General features: G+C 43.2%; 1 long non-coding RNA gene across 1 annotated transcript in view; it reads left to right on the top strand.

Moving 5' to 3' along the window:
* Positions 1 to 19887, top strand: part of LOC126161806 (uncharacterized) — a 29897-nt gene extending 10010 nt beyond the window's left edge. The window contains exons 2-3 of the long non-coding RNA XR_007534961.1: positions 3224 to 3271; positions 19788 to 19887. This is a non-coding gene — a long non-coding RNA (uncharacterized LOC126161806). The remainder of the gene's footprint in view (positions 1 to 3223; positions 3272 to 19787) is intronic.
* The last annotated feature ends 5190 nt before the right edge of the window (positions 19888 to 25077 follow it).

Raw genomic sequence — 25077 nt, 5'->3', positions numbered from 1 at the left:
GGACTACGAACTACAGTGTAACGCGCCATTTTTCACAGTAGAAAGTCATTGTCAGAGTGTAAGAAGTGGTAAATGACAGGAAACATGCTATGATAGACTGGAAATCGAACTCTAAATATTTGGAATGGCAGTCTGACATTCAATTTTATCGTATTCGTTGCAATCAACTCAATCCCTTGAACGACGCAATCCCATTTTTTTTGTATAATTTTACTGTATGAGTGGCTATTCAAACAATGTTAAATACAGAATAACAAATAATCGTTTTACGTAACACAATAAGAACAAAATAGGTTTCTAATATTGACAAGACGTACACTATCTTATCACAAATATCCGGACACCCCTATGTCATGCGGAACTGACCACTAGCAATGTGACCCAGCAATATGAAAATAGGTTATTGTGCTGGCAATGGAGAAGCATTAACAACAGGATCGTTCAGTGGTGTCGAACGTGGAGTAGCCATTGGATGTCACGTGAGAAACAAATCCACCAGGGACATTTTCCACCCTTTCGAAGTTGCCCAAGTCCACTGTTAGTGACGTGACTGTGAAGTGGAAACGCGAAGAAACAACCACAGCGAAACCAAGACCATGTGCTGACGGACGGGAATAGTCGAGCTTCGCGAAAGGTGGTTGTAAAAAATGGCATCAAATCGGCAGAGGGTATAACTCCTGAGTTCTAAAGTGCTAACGGCTAACACAGGGACTGTGGGTAAGGAGTAAAGAAGAATTGGGTTCGATAGTCGGACAGCTTCTCGTAATCCGCACATTCTGTAGTCAACGCTAAACGAAGTCTGATGTGGGGTAAATCGCGACGGTCCTGGACAGTAGAGTACTGGAAACGGATGATTTGTAGTGATGAATCCGATGGAAAATTTGGGTTTGGCGAATGTCTGCAGAACGTTACCTGCCGTCACGTATAGCGACAACATTGAAATACGGATGATGTGGTGTTACGGTATGGGGATGTTTTTCGTGGTTACGATGCGGTCCCCTTATTGCGCTGATTAAAATGGTAAGTGCGGAAAGATATAAACACGTTTGACAGTGTTGTGAAATGATACAGTAGAGGAACAGATCAGAGAAGATGGTTTGTTTGTCTCAGGCCGACAACGCATCCTGTCATAAAGCAGCATCTGTGAAGCAATGGTTATGGACAGGAAATGGACTGGCCAGGCCTGATTCGCGACGTGAACCCAAAGGAAAAGTTTTGTAATGAGCCACAATGTCGACTTCCCTCCAGACCCCGCTGTCCAACATCATTAACTTCTCTGGTTTTGGGTCTTGAGGAAGAAGGAGCTGCCATTCCTCCACAGACCTTCAGTCATGCCGTTGGAAGTATCCCCAGCAGAGTTCAAGCATCATAAGGGTGAAGGGTGGAAACACAGCATATTAATGTCCACAAATAGGTGTCCGAAAGATTGTGAGCACATAATGTATGTAATTAGGCTGCTAAATACAATGATCTGCCAAGCGAAACATAAAGTACATGGAAGAAATAAAGACATAGCATACTAACTTGATGATACCTTTTGATACAAACTGTCTTGCCATGTGTACGGTACGAGTTCCGTATTCAAGTGCAGACGTCATTTATCAGATCGCTGTAACCACATTGTTTCTCACGTTTCTTTATGTTTTGAAAACATAGTAATTCGGCAGATTCTTCCATTTTTGAGGAACTGATAGTAATGATGTGACTGAGTATTTTAATATACTATAAATCAATAAGGATCTTGCCTCTGACTGGTAATGAGATAGCATGTTAATAACAAAAGGTATCAACTGCGTATGATTCAACGAAAACGTAAAATTTACCTGGCCTCCAGTCTATCTGCGAAGCCGGCTCTGCATCAGTAACTATATCTGGCGTAAATATATGGAGGTTTTGAATAACTCATTTGTCACTCTCAAGAAGCTCTTAACGTTAGTTGACATTTCTGGATTCGGTTGCTGGTTGGTAGATCTGGTCCCAATTGAGAAAATCAGTAAGGGATTTCCTGTTTCGGCTTTTGCCTACAACAATGGTAAACCTGCTGAAAACCTCTGTCCGAACAGAGTGATTAAAAATAATTTCTGGAAAAATAGTCTCAGACTAAAATATAAAGACGCAGAGCGCCGGGTTTTTGTCTTTTTTTGTCGTTTTGCGACTGGGTTGTTCCGGCCCACCACGAATTCCTGTCCTGTGGCAAGCCCTTCATCTCAGCGTAGCATTTGAACACATATGTCCTCCATTATTTATTGGATATACTCCAATCTGTCTTCCACAACAGTTTTTGCGCTTGACAGCTCCCTCTAGTACCATGGAAGTTATTTCCTGGTGTCTTAACACATGTCCTATCATCCTGTCCTTTCATCTCGTCAATCTTTTCCACATGTTCCATTTCCCGTTGATTCTGCGGAGAACCAATTCGTTTCTTATCTTACCATTCCACCAAATTTCCAACATACTTCTACAGCACCACCTCTCAAACGTTTCGAGTCTGTTCTTCTCAGATTTTCACACAGTCCATTTGCATTCAATGCTGTGGTTCTCACGTACATTCTCAGAAATTCCTCTCTCAAAGTAAGGCCGATTTTTGATATTAGTATAATTTCGTTGATCAGAAATGACCTCTTTGCCTGTGTCAGTCCGCTTTTTATGTGCCACTTGCTTCGTCCATCATGTATTATTTTGCTTCCAAAGCACCAGAATTCCTTCAATTTGTCTGTTTCGCGACCTGCCAATTTGAATATTAAATTTATCACTAATCTCATTTCTGCTAATCCTCATTGCTTTCGTCCGTCTTCGGTTTACTCTCAACCACAATGTGTGCTCATTAGGTTGTTTATTCCATTCGACACGTCCTGCAATAATTTCTCTCTTTCACTGATGACAGCAATGTAATCAGCGACTTTCGTCGTTGACATTCTTTCACCCTGGTTTGTAATGCTACCCCTGACCTTGTCCTTAAATTCCATCATTTCTTTTCGATATATAGATTGAACAGTAGGTATGAAAGATCACATCTCTGTGTTATATCCTTTCTTTGAATATCTGTTTATTCGTGTAAGAGAGTAAAGTCGATGAGTCGCTCTGTGTGTGCAGTGTTCCTGACAGTGAAAATGGGAGGGGTATGAAGTACGATGTAACGACAAATGCTTTTGCGATTTCTCCTTTATTTTTAAGAACTGTGTTCAGCAGAAAAGTTAACAGTATTTTTTCCTTTTATTTTCAGGTGCCTTAGCCATCGGCGAGGCGGAAGGAAGAGGAGCGTTTCACACAGGTTGGTCTCCACACTGAACCCCTGAACTTCTAAGTTTGTATGTCGACATGTGAAACGAGATACCGGGGAAAGTGGCCTTTTATCGTGTACTGTTTTTAAATTTAAGACTGCCAATAAATTAGCTTTCTTTAAATTAAGGAAAATGAGCTATACTTTTAGTAGCGAATATTTAAATACTACCTTTGCAAAAAATCTTCTGGATATTTTCTTGTTCTGTAATAACAGAACAAAGAAATAAAACGTGTAATCTTTTCCTCCGGAAAATATGGTTCCTAATTTCGAGATTTTGAGTTTCCTTATTACTGGTGGTAACTAAACACTAAAATTTAACGACGAAATGTTTGTTTCGGAAGTAAATCGTGCTGCATAGTTGTCGGTTGCACTGCAGACGTTTGAGCCACAACAAGAAAAATGTTTAGTCCTTGTACTTTTTGATATACTCGTAGATGATGCATTTAAAATCTTTCCAAGCATCATCGTCGACACCTGCACAAAGCTCATAACACCAGCGAAAGCAACCGATGCATTTAACCCACGACTCTTTAGATGTACAATTGGTCGCAGTAAAAGCACCCCTCGTCCTCTTCATATTCAGATTGCGAGTCTTTTAGTATGATTTCATCAGCGCTTGAATCGGAGTGATCCTGCTTCTTCGTGACCGTCTGGTTCTTTCTTACGAGGAGCTTCCTTTTGGTAGTCCCAGATGTCGAACGACTATCAGATGCACCACATGAAGCTCTTGGCGTAAATTATGTTGAAGGTGGTGTACTTGCCTTCTTTTTTCCTTTACCCAGGGACTGCTCGAAAGCGTATTTAAAAGGAGATGACGTCAAAACAGCTTTTTTACCTGCTCTTTATGATGGGTTTGATGGTGGAAGCAGAGGAGGCGTGTTGATTTCAAAAGTGGAAACCACTGTCTCTTCCATTCCACCAACTGTTGTCGACAGTGGCCGTGCTGCAGCTTCTAAGATCTCATCACCATATGTTGAAGATTGCTGAGGAGGAAAATCCATAGACGAAAAAAGCAGGGAGTCACAAGGATAGAGCCCACATATTTTGAAACTATTTGCAGCCTCTTCTATTGCTGCGGCTCTGCAATATGCCCAACCCATCAATGGCCCACTGTCTTTGTATCTGAAACACAGGAAAGGTGGCATCTGGAATAAAATTCAGAACATGAGTTTGTATAAACTCATCACAAATTTCGTGTAAGCGAAATAGTGCAACCTTTTACTACACGGTATTAGGGACCATCCCTTAAGTCCATTTAGGCACAACCTGACCCTTAAGCGAACTGCAGACGACACTTTTATAGACTAGCTAAGTGAGAGCATGCTTCAAACTACTGTCTCATATGAAATGCTTTGAAAGTACGTCTTACCTGGCTGGAGGAAGGACTTCCAATTGAATTCTGTACAAAATTTTTATGTTGACCACTATCCAAAAATAGGTGTGATGAACGAAACGTGAACAGCACCGGTACTAAACTCACAATGGCGTTTAAGAATGACCTTCGATGCTGACTGTCAGAGAGAGCTACAGAGTGCTACGCCAAGCAAGGGGGCTATCCAGACTACCCAGAATTAGGCAACCACCCGGAAAAATGGTTCAAATGCCTCTGAGCACTATGGGACTTAACTTCTAACCACCCCGAAATATGGATGCTTTACCCTACTGCGCAGCGCTGTCGAAGTCTTTTGAGAAATTCTGATGATACGTAATAGTAATCTAGTTTATTATTGAGGAATCTGATAACGATAGAGAGCTGACGATTAGCTGCTAGTGTCGTGGACAAACTCTTAGAGTAGGTGGCCCCGTCATTGCTTTTCTCCAAACAGTTAATGATGTGACAATGCGGTAACTCTGCGCCCCCTTGCTGCCTGCTAAATAAAAGCCTGTTACTGGAACATGATTTTCAAAAGGTATCCTGCTGTGTGAGAGGCGGTTCCTCCCGGCTGCTATTCATAAGCGCGACACACTTTTCCGCCAGAAGCTCGGTGAGAGGGAAACCTGTGCTTATCGGCCTGTGCCGGGAACAGAGAAAGTGCGGGTGGCCACTTCCCAGCTGGCGGCGTGAACAGCGGACCCCGTGTAGTAATGCCGTCATATCAAGGCCGCGGCAGCACAACGTGGTCCAGATCTGATCGGAGGCAGGTTGGGCCGGAGCGGATGCAAGCAGCCACTGGCAGTTCTAACAACTTCGCCACTGATTCCGTGGCCACAGTGGAGTATCAGTGCTAATGAAACGAAGAAAACCAGTTCACTCTCTTATGAAACTAATAGTTATTTTCCTGCTCTGGAATTCTGAAGTTCCCAGGCATAAAATACATGTAATGGAATATGATTTATATCTTGAACAAAAATCAGTCTGCAACTGTAAGTCGAGAGACACGAAAAGGAGGCGGTAGTCGAGAGGAGATGATGCACGGGTGTAGTCTATTCTCATCGTTATTCAGTCTGTACAATCAGCAAGCAGAAAAGTAAATTGAGGAGAAATTTGAGAGCCAATTAAAGTTCAGGGAGAAAAAATGGAAACTTTAACGTTTGCTAATAACACTGTAATTCCACCAAAGAGGACAAAGGACTTTGGGAGATCAACTGACAGAGAAATGGATAGCGTCTAACGGAAGTAAAGGGAATATACAGACTGACAACAGCAACAAAATCTTTTTCTAAAACGAGGAAACTGCTGATGTCGAAAAAAAATGTAGATGTTAGGAAGTCTTTTCTGGAGGTATTTGTTTGAAGAGAGGCCTTTTTTGGAATCAGAATACGGACGATAAATAGTAAAGATAAGAAGAGAATAGTAGCGTTTTAAATGTAGTGCTACAAAAGAATGTTGAAGATTAGTTGGACAGATCGAGCAACTAATGAAGAGCAATGTAACCGAATAGGGGAGTAAAGTGTTTTCAGGTACAGACTGATAGGGCACCTCCCATAAAGAAACAGTTAATGTGTTAATCGAAGGGATGTAGGGGCAGAAATTGTAGAGCAGGAAGAAGACAAGCAGACTCAAATGGATGTAAAGTGCAGTAGTCATGCAAATACCAAGACTTTCAAAAATCTTGGAGAGCCGCATGTAACCACTATTCGAATCAATGGCGACATCATCTTGTTTTCCCGATCCACTTTTAAACTCAGAGAAGGCCGCATTCACTGCTGTATCAAGAACCATACATGGTCCTCTGGGTCTAGCATTCTTACCAAGGCCCCCACCTCCCCTTTTCTAGTAAAACTACATTTCTGCCATTTTTTATGTCAGCTTCTACTCCACGTTCCTTGGGAACTAGCGGAAAAAACGAGCTCGGAATGGATGGGGTTTGCATAATGATTCCACGATAATTTTCCATGACCCTTGACACATGACTATTTCTACTTTCTTCCCAGAGAATTTATAAGATCGGAACGCAACAGTTCCCAGGTTAATTATTTAAAACCAATTTTTGGCGGATTTAAGCAAGTTTATGATTTTGTAAGCTGGTTTAATAAGTGTAAAGCATTATTGAATAATAACTACCCAATGAGATTTCATACAGGAACTACATGGACTAAACGTGTGAGAAACCAAGCGCACTGTTGCTACATAAACCATATTAGCTATAGACGTCTGTACGTAAATAAGCCTAGTTGTTTGTCTGTTGGGCCACTTCAGACGAAATGGCACTACAGAAATGGCATTGTGATGACAATGTACGTTTACAGTCTCGAGCCGAGAGGAAAACTTCTTACCGTAGGCATGAGTGGCAGGAGAACTCATGTACCTCCCTCGGTTGGCTTTAAAACAGTCTTTTTTGTTGTTGTTTTTTTCGATCAGTTTCAGCGTACCCTCAGCGACTACGTTCTTCGAGGGAGCCTATCTCACCATCCCCTCGATACGCCTCTGACTGTACCATCAGTATGGAGCGTCCTTGTATGCTATGCGAAATTATAACTTGCCCAAAAGGTACGATATTGCAGTCCCTGTGTCGTTCAGAAGGGCGATACGATGTTCCTTCGGTCATGCATACACATCTGAAGGAACTGGCGCTGCAGCGGCTTCAGCCGTTATGGATCAAAAGAAATGCATTCTCGGTTGCGAATGTGGACAATCATCAGCTGTGTAAGGGAATGACGACAGTGAAAATTTCTGCCCCAACGGGATTCGAACTCGGATTTCCCACTTATACCGCTTAACCAAGGAAGGAAATAGGCGTAATCCGTTGAATTAACAGGTTCACATCGCGAGCGATGCCTTACCTTAGGCCATCCGTGCACCCTTCAAGGCCAGATACAAACTACCATTTGTCGTCAACCACGTGTCGACAACCTGCACTCGTACATCCATTATGTTCATTCCGTAACAGGGGAGATATTTTAATCGAAAGTCGCTTGCCCAGTGTCGGCGTGCAGTGCATGTATCGTTCAGATGTACGATGCAATGTTCCTTCGAACATATTTGCAAAGTAAGAACAGCGCTTAAGTCCCAGTGGTCGCTCAGTATTAACGTACCCCCTTAGTAGCGAATTGTTCTCCGTGCCTCGTCGTTGGACCGTTCGAGCGCCCTAACACACCATCAGGCACAAGTGCTGCGAGCGCAGACGGGCAAACAAATAAGCTGTCACTATGTACCGCATCAAGGTTATGACCACATTGATTTTTTTCTCCCGTAACACTCGGTGCTTCTTTTATCGCCACTGAAACCTATGTTATCTAACAAACAAATTTCTCTTTTAATAATAAGCTGGTAGCGTTTAAAAAGGCGTATTTTAAGCCGTATGCACAGTATGTACTGTTTTACTGGATGGCGTTGAAACCAATCCTCAGACGTATTTTCTCGAACGAAGTATATTACTAACAAAAGACCTTATTTTCTCGAACGAAGTATATTACTAACAAAAGACCTTTTTACTTCCCTTTCGTATGTCTGCAACGTGACCAACAACGAAAACAAGGATACGTTTCATATTGAAATACACATCAATCAATGCGTATCTACTGTTCACGCGGATGAAGATTGCAATAGTAACAGGAGCGATAGATGGAAAAAAATAAAAAAAAGTAGCAGTATCTTCACAATAATCTTGCAGTAGCATGTGCCATCGTTGACTCGACTTATAGCCATACGCGAACATTTTTGCCTCTAGCGCCTGGAACATTTCGAACGTGGATGTATGTTGTTGCGCTGAATACTGTGTAAAAGTTGTGCAATACCGGCGCGTATCTGTTAAATCGCTGAGCTGAACTTCAGCGGCTGAATTTGCGGTATGTTTTACCAGCTTCTGAAGCAATAGCGAAACGTTTAGTGCTTCAAACAGTCCTTCTAATGACGCTAATAAGAACGCAATTACGGCTTCACTTTGGGAACAGCTTCTGAAGGCCCTTGGAAACTAGTGTAGACAAGCTCAAAGGAAGCACTGAATAAAGGCAAGGCCTCCGGTCCAGATTGTGTACCAGTCAGGTTTCTTTCAGAGAGTGCTGTTGCAATAGATCCATACTAAGCAATCATATACAACCGCCCGCTCGTCGAAAGAACTGCACGTAAGGATTGGAATGTTGCACAAGTCACATCAATAACAAAAGAAAGGACGTAGAAGTAATCCGCTGAATTACAGGTCCACATCGCTAGTGTGAATTTGCAGTAGGATTTTTGAACATATACTCTGTTCGAACGTTATGAATTACCTCGAAGAAAAAGATTTTTTGACAAACAGTCGACGCGGATTCAGAAAATATCGTTCTTGCAAATACAACTAGCTCTTTATCCACCCGAAGTCATGAGTGCTATCGACATAGGATGTCCAATTTATTCCATATTTTTAGATTTCCAGAAGGCTTGTGACACCGTTCCTCACGGGCGACATCTAACCACAATGCATGCCTATGGAATGTCGTCTCAGTTATGCGACTAGATAGATGATTTCCTGTCGGAAAGGTCACATTCGTAGTAATTGGCAGACAGTCATCGAGCAAAACAGAAGTAATCTCTGGCGTTCCTGAAGGAAGTGTTATTGGCCCTCTGCCATTAATAATCTATATAAACGATTTTAGAGACAATCTGAGCAGCCCTCTTAGATTTTTTGCAGACGATGCTGTCATTTACCGTCCGGTAAAGTCTTCAGATGATCAAAACCACCTGCAAAATGATTTAGGCAAGGTATCTGTATGGTGCCGAAAGTGACAAATAACTCTAAATAATGAAAAGCGTGAAGTCATCAACCTAAGTACTAAAAGGGATCCGCTAAATTTCGGTTACACGCTAAATCACACAAATCTAATGGCTGTAAATTCAACAATATACTCAGGGATTACAATTACGAATAACTTACACTGGAAGGATCACATAGAAAATAATATTATGGAGAAAGCAAGCCAAAGATTACTATTTCATGTAGAACACTTAGAAAATGCAACAAGTCTACAAAAGAGACTACCTGCATTACGCTTCTCCGCCCATTTCTGGAATGTTGCTGTGCGGTGTGGCATCCGCATCAAAGGCGACTGACGGAGAAAAAGTACAAAGAAAGGGAGCTAGTTTCGTATTATCAAGAAATAAGGGAGGTAGTGCCACAGACGTGATACGCGAATTGGGGCTGCAATCATTAAAACAAAGATTTTTTCATTGCGGCAGGATCTTATCATTAAATTTCAATCACCGGCTTTCTCCTCAAAGCGTGAAAATATTTTTTTGATGCCACCTACACGGGCAGAAATGACCATCATCATAAAATATGAGAAATCAGAGCTCGTACGGAAAGATTTAAGTGTTCGTGTTTCCCGCGCGCTAGTCGAGAATGGAACGGCAGGGAAATAGCTTGAAGGAGGTTCAATGAACACTTAATTGTGAATTGCAGAATAATCATATACACAGAGATGTAGATGTAGATGTAGATGTACAGAATAACACTATGACAGTTCTACGTGACGCCTTGAATATGATTGTTTCAACTTTATTGCCAGAGATTTTATAAGGTCAGATCATAACTGTTCCCACGCTAATAATTCAGAAGCCATTATTGGCGCTTATCTCGGGATTTGACGTTATCAAAAAGACATAATTTTAGTACCTTTATCACTGATCATTAACTCGGAACAGTGTCAAGTCTCAAACTCATATTTCTTTTATCTTCTACCTGCAACAGACCTCAGTCAATGTTACACAGCTAACACAGGACATTGCAATCTTCAAATCCCTCATCCGCCACTTCTCACACTGTGGAGATAAACCAAATGAGCAGAGAAAGGCGTCACATAAATCGTGGAAGATAACAGATAATTGGTATCAACGACACATTGTTTTTTTTTCCTTTATTGCAATTTCCATTCCTCACCAGGGGCGGGCTGGCAACAGCATAAGCGCTGCTCTTCAGCCAAGAGACATAAATAGACAGGAAGACTTGTAAAACATGGCCGAATAAAGAAACAAAAAAGGTGGAACAGAAGAAAAGAAAGCATACAAAGCGGTGACTGTAAATCAGAGAAAAAATCTAAAAAAAGTATGTCACACAAAAAACATACACTAGATTAAAAGGCACCAGGCAAAGTACGGCCAGAGCATAAAAGTCGTAGAACGATGAAAACAGCCACAGGATGGACGGCGTAGCATGGAACAGTCATGGACAATAAACAGGTTGTGCACACAATTAAAACCACATCACTAGCTGACACTGTATAACGGCACTGAAACGCAACACTAACGCAGCACACTGATAATAAAAACCTATGAGGATCTGCTGAGGGGGGGGGGGCGGGGGGGGGGGACAAGGTAAAAGGGAAAAGGGAAAAGGAAGCGAGGAGGAGGGGTGAGAAAGGGGGATGAGGTGGGGATTGCGCCGAAGGAGGGCTGGGAAGGAAAGGGGGAAGAGGAAAACAACCGAGGAGGGGGTGCAAGGACTCAGGGAGGGAAGGAGGAAAATCTGCTCTGGGAGAAGGAGGGGTGAGGAAAAAGGGGGCCCTGGAGAGAGGGGTAACCTGGCCAGGTTACATTTGGTAGGAAGGGTATATGTCATGGCGATGTTCAACATCCAGGAGGGGGAGGTACTGGAAATTGCACTGATGAAGGAGATGGAGGGTGTGGAGGTGCAGAGAGGGAGGGATACAGCGATAGAGGCGCAGCAACGGGCGTGGGATGGAGAGGAAGGAGGAAACCAGGGGGTCAGGGGATCAAGCCTGCAGACAATGTAAAGGATTTGGAGATGTTAGAGGAAAAGGAGGAAGTGGGGGAAGGAGATGAGGTCATACAGGAATCATGTAGGGGAAGGAAGGCAGATGTGAAAGGCAAGGCAGAGCACATGGCATTCGAGGATTTGGAGGGCCTTGCCTTGTAAAAGCAGGGGGGGGGGGAGGGCGGAGATCCAGGAAACACTGGCATAACAGAGGATAGGACGGATGAGGGATTTGTAGGTGTGGAGTATGGTGGAAGGCTGCAATCCCCATGTCCGGCCAGACGAGTTTCAGGAGGTGGAGGGCGACACATTGGTCATTGGTTGTGTTGAAATAAGCTTAATTTATTATACTCCAGGATGTAAAAAGAAGAGTGCGTAAAATGTTATTAGTGAGGTAAGTATCCTATAACAGGGGTTTTCGAACAGTGTGTGTCATTTCCCTGAGGCATCGAGGCCTTACAATAGGAACGTCGTGGTGGTCTTCATAAAAATAATAATTTGGTTTATCTGCTTTGTGACTAAAGAAACAACGTGTACGCTAGTAGTGATATCTAGTGGGCTGCACAGTAAGCGTAAGCATGGTAAATGACAGCCTAGTTAGATTCTAGAGATATACACTACGTTTTCCCTGCTATTCACACGTTTTTAGAAGACAATGACTTTCCGTTAAGTGAATAGCTGAAGTCTGTGTTTGTCGGTTGTTTAACTGAACTCAGTGATTACTTTCTGGAGTAGTTTCCAGAAGTCGAATAGCACTACGTGATCAAAGATGTTTTCAATACAGAACTTTCACCAACATGTACCACTGAAGAACAAGAGCAATTTATTGATTGCTCCTCGGACTCCACAATGACATCGAAGTTCATTTACTCATCGCTGCTTGAGTTTTGGAGCTTGGTGAAGCAGGTCAATATCCACAAGTAGGGAACAAAGTCCTACGAGTTTTCATAACTTTTCAAATCCCCTGCGTATGTGAGATGGGTTTTTCAACATTTACACAAATGTGGAGAAAGAGACGTGAGTAGCAATTTGCCATCTTGTCCCGAGATTTGAAGAACTGATGATGAAGAAGCAAATTCATCCATCCCATTGAGTGCATTGTAGGAATAAAATGTGATGACGGATAAAGTTGGTGACAATGGGTTACGTCAATAATTAATAAAGAAATAACTACTATTTTTTGTTTTTTTTTTTTTTAAACTTAGATTTATTTGCCCCACACTTCGCGTCGGATGTCATGTGCGAAAGAATCCGCGGATGTTTATGAGCTTCAGTCAAGGGACCCGTGGATCCAAAAAGTTTGAAAACCACTGTGCTATACCTTACTTCAGTTATAATCATAACGAGTTTGTCCCAACAATTACATCAGCTCTCAGTAATTCCGGTTGCAGTACTTTTAGATAAGAGAATTTAAAAATATTTAATGTTGAATAACACATAAGGGTGGCCCAATAAGGGGAAAACTATTAGAAATAAACAAAAATCAACAGAACAAAAAAAGTGTACTTGTTGTTCAACCTTAAATATGGAAATGTTCTACCAAGAAGTGATTGAGGAATACACAAATCAAATTTAAAAATATTTTCCATATTAATGACTCACGTTAGGTGTTACGATTTAGATGAAACGTATGCAATCTGATATCTGTTTTTTTTTTTTTTTTTTTTTGCTTTTCAAGATTGCACGACCTATTCTATTACTTGTTGGTTCGTACTCCTCTGCGGTTTAAAATAGCCTTCGTTAACTTATACTTAATTTTTCTTCCTTTTTAACGTCTTTTTGTATTTTTCTTCTTTGTTGGGTACATCTCCTGTGGGCTATTCACCATTAGTTAAAGAACCAAAATTGTGAGATTTACTGGTCGACCCTGGCCGTCTTAATTCTTTCATGCACAGGGCATTAAGCTTAATACGAGAACAGACATGTTGCTCGACACAAGTACGACCATCGTCGTCCAGAGTAGATACTCATGAAATGAAATGTGCGTGTGACATTTATGGCAGGGAGGTATCATCTGGGTTGCTCGACCGCCTGGTGCGTCTCTTTATTTGACGTCACTTCGGCGACTTGCGCGTCCATGAGGATGAAATGATGATGATAACAAACACACACACACACACACACACACACACACACACGAACACACACACACACACACACACACACAGTCATGAGTGAAGAACATCCATGATCTGGCCCGGATCCGAAGCCGGGGCTCTGCGATTGAGAATCGGCAACGCTAACAACAAGATCACGGACTGCTGAAAAGGATACACTCATACATAGAACACGTTCTTTCCCTCTCTCTCTCACTCTCTCTCTCTCTCTCTCTCTCTCTCTCTCTCCCTCACACACAGACACACACACACACACATGGGCGTGGACAACATTGTCACAGAAATAGATTAAACGTAGTTCCAATCACTCGGTTCCGCTCCAGATTTTCGGTAGGGTTCCCTTCATTTCAACGCAAATGCCAGAACTGACAGCTCCCCTCATTTATACCCAATTCGGAACTTCCTTACACCATTGCCAACTCGCCTGGTACTTGGGTGAGAAGAAACTAGGCTCTGCAATGGGTTGGACGTCAAAACAGTCCGTACTGTCTCTTTGAGCAGAGAATTTTTAAAGAAAGGTAAAAAGAAAAAGGCTGCCTGTCAATGTTATCGAGCGAATTGTACAAGGAAAAGAAACTGCCGAAAAGTGAATGATTGCAGTACTTTCAGTCTTTTGGACTGACACTGAGTGAAGTGTTAACAAATTCCAGTTACAACACAGGGTCGTACGGAGGGTGTGGCAAGATTGGTCCTCGGCAACGGTGCAGGCACAGAGGGGGTACAAAAACTGACCAGAAAAAAAGGAATAAAGAAAGACTCTTCATAATTAACAGGGAGAGGTATTTTAGTTTTCAACCTACGACAAGAAGCCTTTTCCTCGGTCCGCGACTGTAAATGCACTCTGTTGCCACAGTGCCGTTTCATCCAAGCACCATAATAAAGAAACAATTACTACCGAACAGACGTCTACAGCTAACGTAGCTTATCGTTTACGTGACAAGTGCGCTGGGTACATACATCTACCGCCTACACTACTCGGTCATAGAGTTCTGTCTGCTGTTTCGCTATTACATAGAAATCTGTACAGTCGGCGCGTAGGTGTTAAAGCAAACTGCTGTTTGACCGAAGGCTTCCGATTTTTGCCGACTGAGGACTGGCGCGAAACTGTTCGAGCTAGTGTGCTTCCAAGTATTTAACAGAGTAATATCTTATCTAGGGAAATTGTGCGGCTGTTTTTCGTGCCAAATATAGAAGATTATTGATACAGCTGAACTAGTGGACCGAAACAGCTGCTTTCAACTTTCAGGAGAAAGAGCTAATTAAGATCATTTCCATTTGAATATACTGAAAGTTTTTCATTCTGCTTTTTTTTTCTTTATTTTTTTTTTTTAGTGTGCTTACCCAGACAACAGAATAACTTTGAGAATATTTACGACAGTATCAGTGAACGCAGCCTTTGCAAATTAAAGAGGATAAAAACTACGTGAGTTCGAGTAGCAGACTTTTACATTTAGTTATCTTGTCGATAGAATATGGCATAGCTGCCAAACTTGACTTCGATCACATAATCAACGAGTTTGCTTCCCCCAGAGCAAGGAAATATAAAGTAAAATCATGCAGTAATAAAAACACAGTTCCTAAAAAGGAATGATTTCTCAGCTCTTCATTATAACCCTTTTATTTCTAATTAGTAATTTATGTATTGTTAGAAATTTATGAGGAAGAAATGTAGTCTGTTCTTTGTTATATATCAAACTAAAATTTGCAGAAAGGTAGTTTTACAGTAGGGGAGGAGCAGGAGGAGGGGGGGGGGCGGGAGGTGCCGCTTTGGCAGTTCTGTCAAGGGCGCAGGAACACCTCGGTACAAAGTTGGAGAATAAATTGGAAATGCAGACCATCCCGTGACACGTAACGCCATCGGTTATCCAAGATCTTTTTTTTTTTAAGGTAACGCAGCGTATGATAAAGATCTCCGGTGACAAGGTCGTTAAAAGATAACGACTTGACATCAAAAGATCGAACCAGAATTACATAAGATAATACGTTAGTTCTACTGGGGGGTAAAGTAATGGAACGCACGCTCATATTTGGCTTCCATATATCGCGTAAAACAAATACTGGGATGGTTCTGTCGAAAAGGTTATGGCCGATTTCCGTCACCATTCCTGCCTAATAGGAGCATGTACTCCGCTAAGGATTTTGTCGTCGACAGGACTTTAAATTTTGAACTACTTTCTTTCTTCTTTTACGTATTCATGCAATGAAATATAGGGGAAGACGAAGTGCAGAAATTGGAGCCTTCGCCCTTCGTTGTGCTTCGCAATAATTGCAGGTAAAAAAGAAGCTGTTCTGCATGACATATATGTTAGAAGACAACAGAAGCAATCAGACGGCAATCTGGAAAACCTGAAGCCACCACAGCATTTACCGAGCTAGACGACAAAGCGGTTAACGCAAATACTTGCACCCGGATTCCAGTCCGGCAGTCCAAATCCAAATCAGGTTCACAGTGATTTCACTAAATCCCTTAAGGTGAATGCTGGAGCAGTTTCATCGAAAAGGCACTTTCAATTTCCTTTCCCATCCTTCCCCAATTCCGACCTTGTGCTCCGTCTCTAATGAGGTCAGTGTCGAGGGGGCGTAGGGCTGATCTTCGTTCGTTCCTTTCTTCCTTCGTTCGAGAGAACGGCGTTCAAATTACCGTCCGCTCACCCCCGTTCAAGTTTTCCGGTGTTCCTTCAAATGAAATAAGGCGACTGTAGTATAGAACCTTTGAAGAGGACACGACAGTCCATATCCACGCTCCGCAAGCCACGTCGTTGTGTGTGGCGGAGAGTCTTTCACTTCCTCCCTTCCCTGTTCCTTTCTCGAGTACTGCGTGGAAAGAGCGACTCTCGGTAAGCCTCTCTATGAGTTATAATTTCTGATTTTCCCGTCACGATCACTTCGTGAGATGTATGCGCAAGAAATTAATAACCTATTGCCTTACTCTACTTGGAACTCTAGTGGCTAGCGTTGCTGCCTCAGGGTCCCGGGGTCCTGGTTCGATTCCCGGCCGGGTTGGGGAGTTTCTCTGCCTGGAAACTGAGTGTTTGTGTTGTCCTCATCACTTCATCATCATAATCATTCGTGACAATGTCTATACTGGACTGTGGGAAAAAAATTGGACTGCGTAAAAATTGGGACTTCGTACGGGCGCTGATGACCGTGCAGTTGAGCGCCCCACAAAGCAAACATCATCATCTACTCGGAACTTTCTCTCTCGAAATTGTAGCAGTCTGCTTCTCCGCCAAGCACGGTCTCTGTCTCAGTCTCTGGAGCTCTATGAACGTCTCCATAACATTCTTGTCGTTATTAAACGTATTCGTGACGAAACGGGCCGTACTTCTCTGGATCGTTTCTGTTAAACCCTTCTGGCAAGAATCCCTCATTAAACAGCAATAATCAAGGAGCGGACGAACGAGTGTTTTGTAAACTACTCCTCTTATGGATGAACTACATTCTCTTAGTATTTTTCCAGTAGATCTCAGCGTGGGATCTCTTTCTCCTACTATTAGTTTTCGGTGGTCATTGTAATTTAAGTCACTCCGGACGATTATTCGCGCGTATTTGGTAGTATTTTGTCACCAATATTGTAATGTAGCAGCAGTAGCTCTCTTCGCCTGTTTACACGCCGTACGTTACATTTATTTACCGTGAGGCTTCAAGAGCCAAACTATCCAACAATCGTTGACCCTGCGCAGACCTTCCTGCATTTTTCTAGTTTTATGGTCTTGTAACTTCTTTACAGACAACAGAATTATCCGTAAACAGCCACACAGATCTTCCGACGTTATCCGCTAGAGTTCATTTACGCTTGTTGTAAACAGCAACATCCCCGTAAGACTCATTTGTGGTGTTTCCGAAGTTGTCTTTACGTCTGACTATATCGTCCCATTAAGAACTACGTTGAATCCTGTCTGCGAGGAAGTCGTGAATCCAGTCACAAATTTGACGCGATATTTGGTATTCTCGAATTCTGTTTAATAAGCTGCAAGTACGATTGCTATGCATAACTGGACGCGACTTTCTATTCTGAGGAAAAAGAATAGAATTTCAAATCGACGTACGGAGGTCAATGTTTTTATCAAACTTCTCAACTCACGAAGGAATTTCATAACAGCGTCATGAACTGATGACAGGTTTCTCCTTTATAGGCATCGATACTTCAATGTATCACTGTGTCAAACACTTGGACAATCATAGTGACTGTCTTGAAAAGCAGTAACTACCAGAGCAAGACTACAGTGTGTCAGTATGTGTTCTGTATGATAATCTTAGTTTCTAAGCATCATTGTTACTCGAACCGTGGTAGTAGATACGCTCTCTATAGAAAGATGCTAATGCAAAGTGAGATACATGTTCATAGGGACTGTTATGTTTGTTCGGTGACTCCTATTCGCTGGTGATGTGGGCCCAAGTATTGAGACTAGCGCACGTTCTCTGCATGATCATTTTACACTCCTGGAAATGGAAAACAGAACACATTGACACCGGTGTGTCAGACCCACCATACTTGCTCCGGACACTGCGAGAGGGCTGTACAAGCAATGATCACACGCACGGCACAGCGGACACACCAGGAACCGCGGTGTTGGCCGTCGAATGGCGCTAGCTGCGCAGCATTTGTGCACCGCCGCCGTCAGTGTCAGCCAGTTTGCCGTGGCATACGGAGCTCCATCGCAGTCTTTAACACTGGTAGCATGCCGCGACAGCGTGGACGTGAACCGTATGTGCAGTTGACGGACTTTGAGCGAGGGCGTATAGTGGGCATGCGGGAGGCCGGGTGGACGTACCGCCGAATTGCTCAACACGTGGGGCGTGAGGTCTCCACAGTACATCGATGTTGTCGCCAGTGGTCGGCGGAAGGTGCACGTGCCCGTCGACCTGGGACCGGACCGCAGCGACACACGGATGCACGCCAAGACCGTAGGATCCTACGCAGTGCCGTAGGGGACCGCACCGCCACTTCCCAGCAAATTAGGGACACTGTTGCTCCTGGGGTATCGGCGAGGACCATTCGCAACCGTCTCCATGCAGCTGGGCTACGGTCCCGCACACCGTTAGGCCGTCTTCCGCTCACGCCCCAACATCGTGCAGCCCGCCTCCAGTGGTGTCGCGACAGGCGTGAATGGAGGGACGAATGGAGACGTGTCGTCTTCAGCGATGAGAGTCGCTTCTGCCTTGGTGCCAATGATGGTCGTATGCGTGTTTGGCGCCGTGCAGGTGAGCGCCACAATCAGGACTGCATACGACCAAGGCACACAGGGCCAACACCCGGCATCATGGTGTGGGGAGCGATCTCCTACACTGGCCGTACACCACTGGTGATCGTCGAGGGGACACTGAATAGTGCACGGTACATCCAAACCGTCATCGAACCCATCGTTCTACCATTCCTAGACCGGCAAGGGAACTTGCTGTTCCAACAGGACAATGCACGTCCGCATGTATCCCGTGCCACCCAACGTGCTCTAGAAGGTGTAAGTCAACTACCCTGGCCAGCAAGATCTCCGGATCTGTCCCCCATTGAGCATGTTTGGGACTGGATGAAGCGTTGTCTCACGCGGTCTGCACGTCCAGCACGAACGCTGGTCCAACTGAGGCGCCAGGTGGAAATGGCATGGCAAGCCGTTCCACAGGACTACATCCAGCATCTCTACGATCGTCTGCATGGGAGAATAGCAGCCTGCATTGCTGCGAAAGGTGGATATACACTGTACTAGTGCCGACATTGTGCATGCTCTGTTGCCTGTGTCTATGTGCCTGTGGTTCTGTCAGTGTGATCATGTGATGTATCTGACCCCAGGAATGTGTCAATAAAGTTTCCCCTTCCTGGGACAATGAATTCACGGTGTTCTTATTTCAATTTCCTGGAGTGTATTTCAATAATAACGCCGCTAAGACTGCTGACACATTTACTCTCTTACTAGAAGTGGCTCTCAAATAATCCTGATAGTGGAAACCCTAATTGATAATAGTTATTAGACCATTGCGAATACCCAAGCTCGGAGGGTGATCAAAATCAGAGAAAGGCTGATTTCGTCGCATGGTGTAATCGATTATTTAGTTTAGCGTGTATCATTCAAATAACGCTGTTACGAATGAGATTATTTCACATACAGCAGTGTGATTTTCACACGTCTGGCTCATTTTATTGACAGGGTTGTGAACTGCTGGTTTACGTTGCAACAACAGCTGTGAAATTCGCCATTGTTTATATGTGATGTACAATTTAGTCAGCTGTTGTTGAGGTTTTTGTACTGTCTTATGTTTCAGGAACGGAGGATACGTGGAGTGAGTGTAATATGTCACAAGAAGACTACGCAGAGTACGCCGAAAATTGGGACCGTAAGATGAGGATGGCTGGTTTTATAGGTAAGTGATCGTTAAGAGTGATTCGTGGATAAAATCTTGGAAATTTGTGGTAAGGTCTTATGGGACCAAACTGCAGAGGTCGTCGGTCCATAACTTAAACTAACTTACGCTAAGAACAACACACACAGACACCCATGCCCGAGGGAGGACTCGAACCTCCGACGGGGGGAGCCACGCGGACCGTGACAAGACGCCCAGACCACGCGGCAACCCCGCGCGGCGATTCGTGGACAACAGAAGTAGATTTTCGATAGTCCGTTTCAGTAACATTAAACATCAATGAACAGTTAACAGTATTACGACATCTCTTCAGCAAATCCATGGCAAGCAAAAAACAAAACTAACCGCAATTAACCTGGCGCAGTTTTAGGGCCGATCTAGCCTATGCTTGAATTAGCCCTGAGTAAGCATTCAGATGCTCCGAACAGAAGTGTGCCTCCAAAGTCATGTGACACTGATACAGTGTAAGGTTTGCCCGTAAACGCATTACGGATTTCGGATGTCATTCTATCGCTAGCACAGACAGATCCCGTTCAAAAATACTGTGTATTTTGCACTCACGTTCCATAAATGTCACAATATTTTGATTTTACTACATGGCATGGACTTGGCTCAAGAAATAAATGGGCATTCCACTTGTTAAAGAGAAGTGTCACAGTTCAGATGCCGCTATTTCTTTTATTGAGGGACAGCAACCGCTATTTTGTAAGAATTTGTACCACACGTGATTATATTACCGTCTCTATTTCAATTAAGTATGCTCCAGCGACATTGCGAAATGGCTTCCCCGTTCGCCAATGTGAAAGTGTCCCAAACAAAGTCGAATTTCCAGCTATAATACGCAGCAAATTAACGATTTGTCAGACTGTGAAATTTTTTAGCGACAAAATTCTTGCATATTTTTCTGGCACAATATGTTTAATATTCGTCATCTTCTGGAAAATTTAAAATATTAATCGTACATATTCGTCATGTACGTCTTAGATACTTTATTACACTTTCTTATTGTGACAACAGTAAAATAATCTGAATGGTATTGTGAGGAAATGTCTCAGATTGTCACATATATAAATCTTATCTGCATATGATAATTGCTTGAAATGTGTATATATTTAACAGACTGACTGGCAGCATACATTCGCCCTACTGAACTGACATTGACCAGCCAAATTTTTTTTTTTTTTTAATTTACTGGCTTCGGGACGTGCCCATACACCCATATCAGTAGTGGAATGTCAGTTATGATGCTCCAGACGTAAGAACAATACAACGCGCAATCCATATGCGGAGAAAAATCTCCGACCCGGCCGGGAACCGAACCCGCGCCCCTTCGGTTAGCAGCCCGACACGCTGGCCGTGCAGCTAGCGAGGTGGACGGCCGAATGTATGACCACCTGTTTAGTATCGTATTGATACAAGTTTGGAACGCAATACAGTACCGATTCAGCATGGCGTGGATTCTGTAAGTCTTTAGCTTTCCTTCAGTTTGCGGCGCCAGATGTCACGCAATGCCTGTAAATTATGGGCTGGTGGTTTGTGGGCGGGAAACTAGTACCTGATAGCGTACCAGATGTGTTCCATCAACGTGAGTTCGCTGTCATGCTGCTCAAACCACTAAAGCAGTATTCTGGTCTTGTGACATGGACAATTATACTGTTGTAAGATACCATCGCCGTCGGAGAAGACCTTCGAGCACGAGCACGGAGGGATGCAGTTTGTTCACAGTAATGTTCATGTACACTGAGGAAACAAAAGCCATGATATACCTTCCAAAATCGTATCGGACCTCCTTTTGCCCGGCAGTAGCTCGAAGTGGAATGGGCTCAATAAATCGTTGGACATTCCCTGCAGAAATATTGAGCCATGCTGCCGTGTATATATATATTAACAAACATTGATTAATTTAACTATGCAATGGATGCCCAAAAATTAGCAACATCCAGTGCACATTGTATAGCATTTACAAGACCTTCCATAGTGCACACAGTTGAAGGTAATAATGTGCATTGTAGTAGATGTGATGATGTCTGCACGGCAGCTCCGCAGTCACACTTGAGAGAGTCCACCTGGGAGCCCACCTCTGCAGGTTGCTCCTCGATCTTGTGATACAGGAACGTAGGCGATTAAGTGATTTCCGTGTGGACCATTTCTGTGTGTGGCCTGGGGGAAGAGCTTCTTGTGGAATCAGCCATTCCTCCAGATGCTGTTATCTTGCCTGCCATCTTTCCTCTCCGTGTTGGTGTGGAGTTCAGCGAGTGCTGAGAAGAAAGCTCTTTCTAGACAGAAGTCTTTACTGTGCCAGTTGATGACCACGTAGTGGATGAGCTTTAGGACAACCCGTGATGTCGTTCAGTGCAACATCAACTTTCTTGGTATGTGTGGATCTGCATTTGTGGTTATTTCACACAGTATTGCTTGTCTGTTAGCAGTGACAACTATATGCTAAGCTCGGTCGTTCAGTGCCGTCGGCCACTGCATTGTTCGTGGTGAGACGTAATGCCTGAAATTTGGTATTCTCGGCACACTCTTGACGCTGTGGATCTCGAAATATTGAATTCCCTAACGATTTTCGAAATGGAATGTCCCATTATTGCCGGCCGTTGTGGCCAAGCGGTTCTAGGCGCTTCAGTCCGGAACCGCGCGACTGCTACAGTCGCAGGTTCGAATCCTGCCTCGGGCATGGACGTGTGTGATGTCCTTAGGTTAGTTAGGTTTAAGTAGTTCTAAGTTCTAGGGGACTGATGACCTACAATGTTAAGTCCCATAGTGCTGAGAGCCATTTGAACCATTTGTCCCATTATTCTAGCTCCAACTACCATTCTGTTTTTAAAGCCTTTTAATTCCAGTCGTGCGGCCATAAACACGTCGGAAACCTTTTCACATGAATCATCTGAATACAAATGACAGCTCCGCGATATGCAGTGTCCCTTTATACCTTGTGTTTGCGATACTTCGCTATCTGTTTACGTGCATGTCCCATGACTTTTCTCACCTCAATGTACGTTCACGACAGTAACACGTTGACAGCCGATCAGCTCTGTCGTTTCCGACATGCTCGTTCCTAGGTGCCTGGCCGTAACCATCTACCCTTTGTCAAAGCCGTTTATGTCACTGGACGTCCTCGTTTAAGGCCTCTATTGTCGCTAAAATGATTCCCCATACCATGCCATGCGACCGATTTTCACGGCGTTGTGTTTATTTTTAGATTTCGCAACACAGGTGGGCAATAGTCCTAACGATTTGGCTCATTAGTGTGTATTCAAAGATATGATAGAAACGACCATTCGAAGTAAAAAAAAAATCTAGTAAACATGGGCTCTAAAATGCTCACCTCCAGAGCTATAAGCACTTATTCAGTTTTTCCAGCAACGAAGATGAACAAGTGTTCTTAGCTCTTGAAGTACACAGTTTTGAGCCCAAGTTTGCTCGTCATTTTTGTTTCGAATGATCGCTCCTGTCGTATCCCTGAATGTTCACCATCCCTATGGGGCACCCTCTACAGCTCATCTTACTAACATGATAACTGTTATTAGATCTTTGTGGTACGTACATATGAAAAGTAACTTTTCTTCCTTCGACATACTTCAATTTGCATCCATGGGAGCAACAATAGTTCGCTGTTGCTGTAACTAATTATCAAATGTGTAGCGTGCAATAGAATAGGTCATTACATAGATATTCCCACTCTGTGGTTCGTGAGAAAACAGGTTGAACTTACAGTCCTGAGAAACAGACAGTCATTCATTGTTGCCAGGTAATAGGCTAAACCAAGGGAACCCATTCTGCAGATGCGCTGTGGAGTCGAACACTTTGTTGATACGTACCCACGGATCTTTTCATTACAGTATTTTCAAGGACATTTGCAGGTTAGCTTGTAACTTCTTGCCTAGCTGGCTGAGAATCTCATTATTTTTTTGCAGTGGGGAACAAGTTGAGGGGTGTATTAAAATTCTGATCGCAGCCCCATGGAGCTCTAGTGAAGAGCTTAGGGACACCCACGTACCGAGAAAGATCGCGTCAGTGGATGGACTGACATTCAGCAGAAGACTCGCTATGCCCACAAAAGAGCTGTCATGAAGTAAGAATGAATTAAGGCTTTTGCATCAGCGCAATAAACAACGCACACTGTGCTTCTTAACAATGATTGACATTGACCGTAGATGAGCCAGGAGGCCTCCAAAATTACTGCCTTTCAGTTTTTTGGAATGTATTTGTGCAGTTCGTCTCGCTTTCAGTAAGTTAATGTCATCCCGTTTACATGGGGCTTCCAAAGCCGGATTTCATAAAGATTTTCCAATACCGCTTCTGGTTGCCGGTTTTCCTATTCCGCAATCGATTTTCGCCCCCCATGTAAACTCAATCTGTTTTGAAACGTACTTGGGCTGTCAGGTTTCGACTTTTTTTAATTTTTTTTATGTATGGCGAATAAGGAGGGAGCGGCTTTTTGTACAGTAAAGGATAACTAGAAATATTAGACTGAAGCAGTTGACGCCTCATCTAATTGAAGGGAAATAGCGAATGTGCTTACTAAATCATAAACTGTATCAACTGTTTTCAAGGCGCCTTATTTAACCAGGCTAGCAAATCCGCTTCAAACCTTACGAAGTAAACGCGACATCGAAAAACAGTTTCCAAAATTCGATTTTCGTCTTCCGGATGATGTGTTACATGTAAACGTAGTGAATGTTGCTCATACGAGACACAAGCAAGAATGTCATGTAATCGATTTCATGGATGTAATCCATAATTTTAGCTGTGGAAGTATTCAGTTTATTACCAGTATTATCAAAACAATATTTTTATCATAAAAATATATGGCACTTATACTACTTGTTTTACAGAATCATCGCCAACATTTACACAACTATATCCCTACTCGATATTGTTATCAAAACCATTGTGCGGTAAGTGTAGTCCTGGCCGTTATGTCTGCACTTGCGTAGGCCGCGGATTAGATTCTCGGTTGTTCTGGCAATATCCAACCTCAGTAAAATATGCCACTGTATTATAAAGTGCAGCATTATGTAAAAGATTAAGCCTACATTTGTTTCCAATTTCTTAAATTATGAATTAACTTGAAATGGACATCATATTTAACCTAAAATTCTAGTTAATAGCATACCACGTTTCATTTTAAAACGCAAAGTTGGTGCCCCACGTGTTCCATATCCAAGCTGGGAATTCATTCCCA

This window comes from Schistocerca cancellata, chromosome 1 (genome assembly GCF_023864275.1).
Source record: "Schistocerca cancellata isolate TAMUIC-IGC-003103 chromosome 1, iqSchCanc2.1, whole genome shotgun sequence".
Lineage (NCBI taxonomy): Eukaryota > Metazoa > Arthropoda > Insecta > Orthoptera > Acrididae > Schistocerca > Schistocerca cancellata.
Note: the sequence above shows the minus strand (reverse complement) of the source record. Positions and strands in the feature narration are given on the sequence as shown.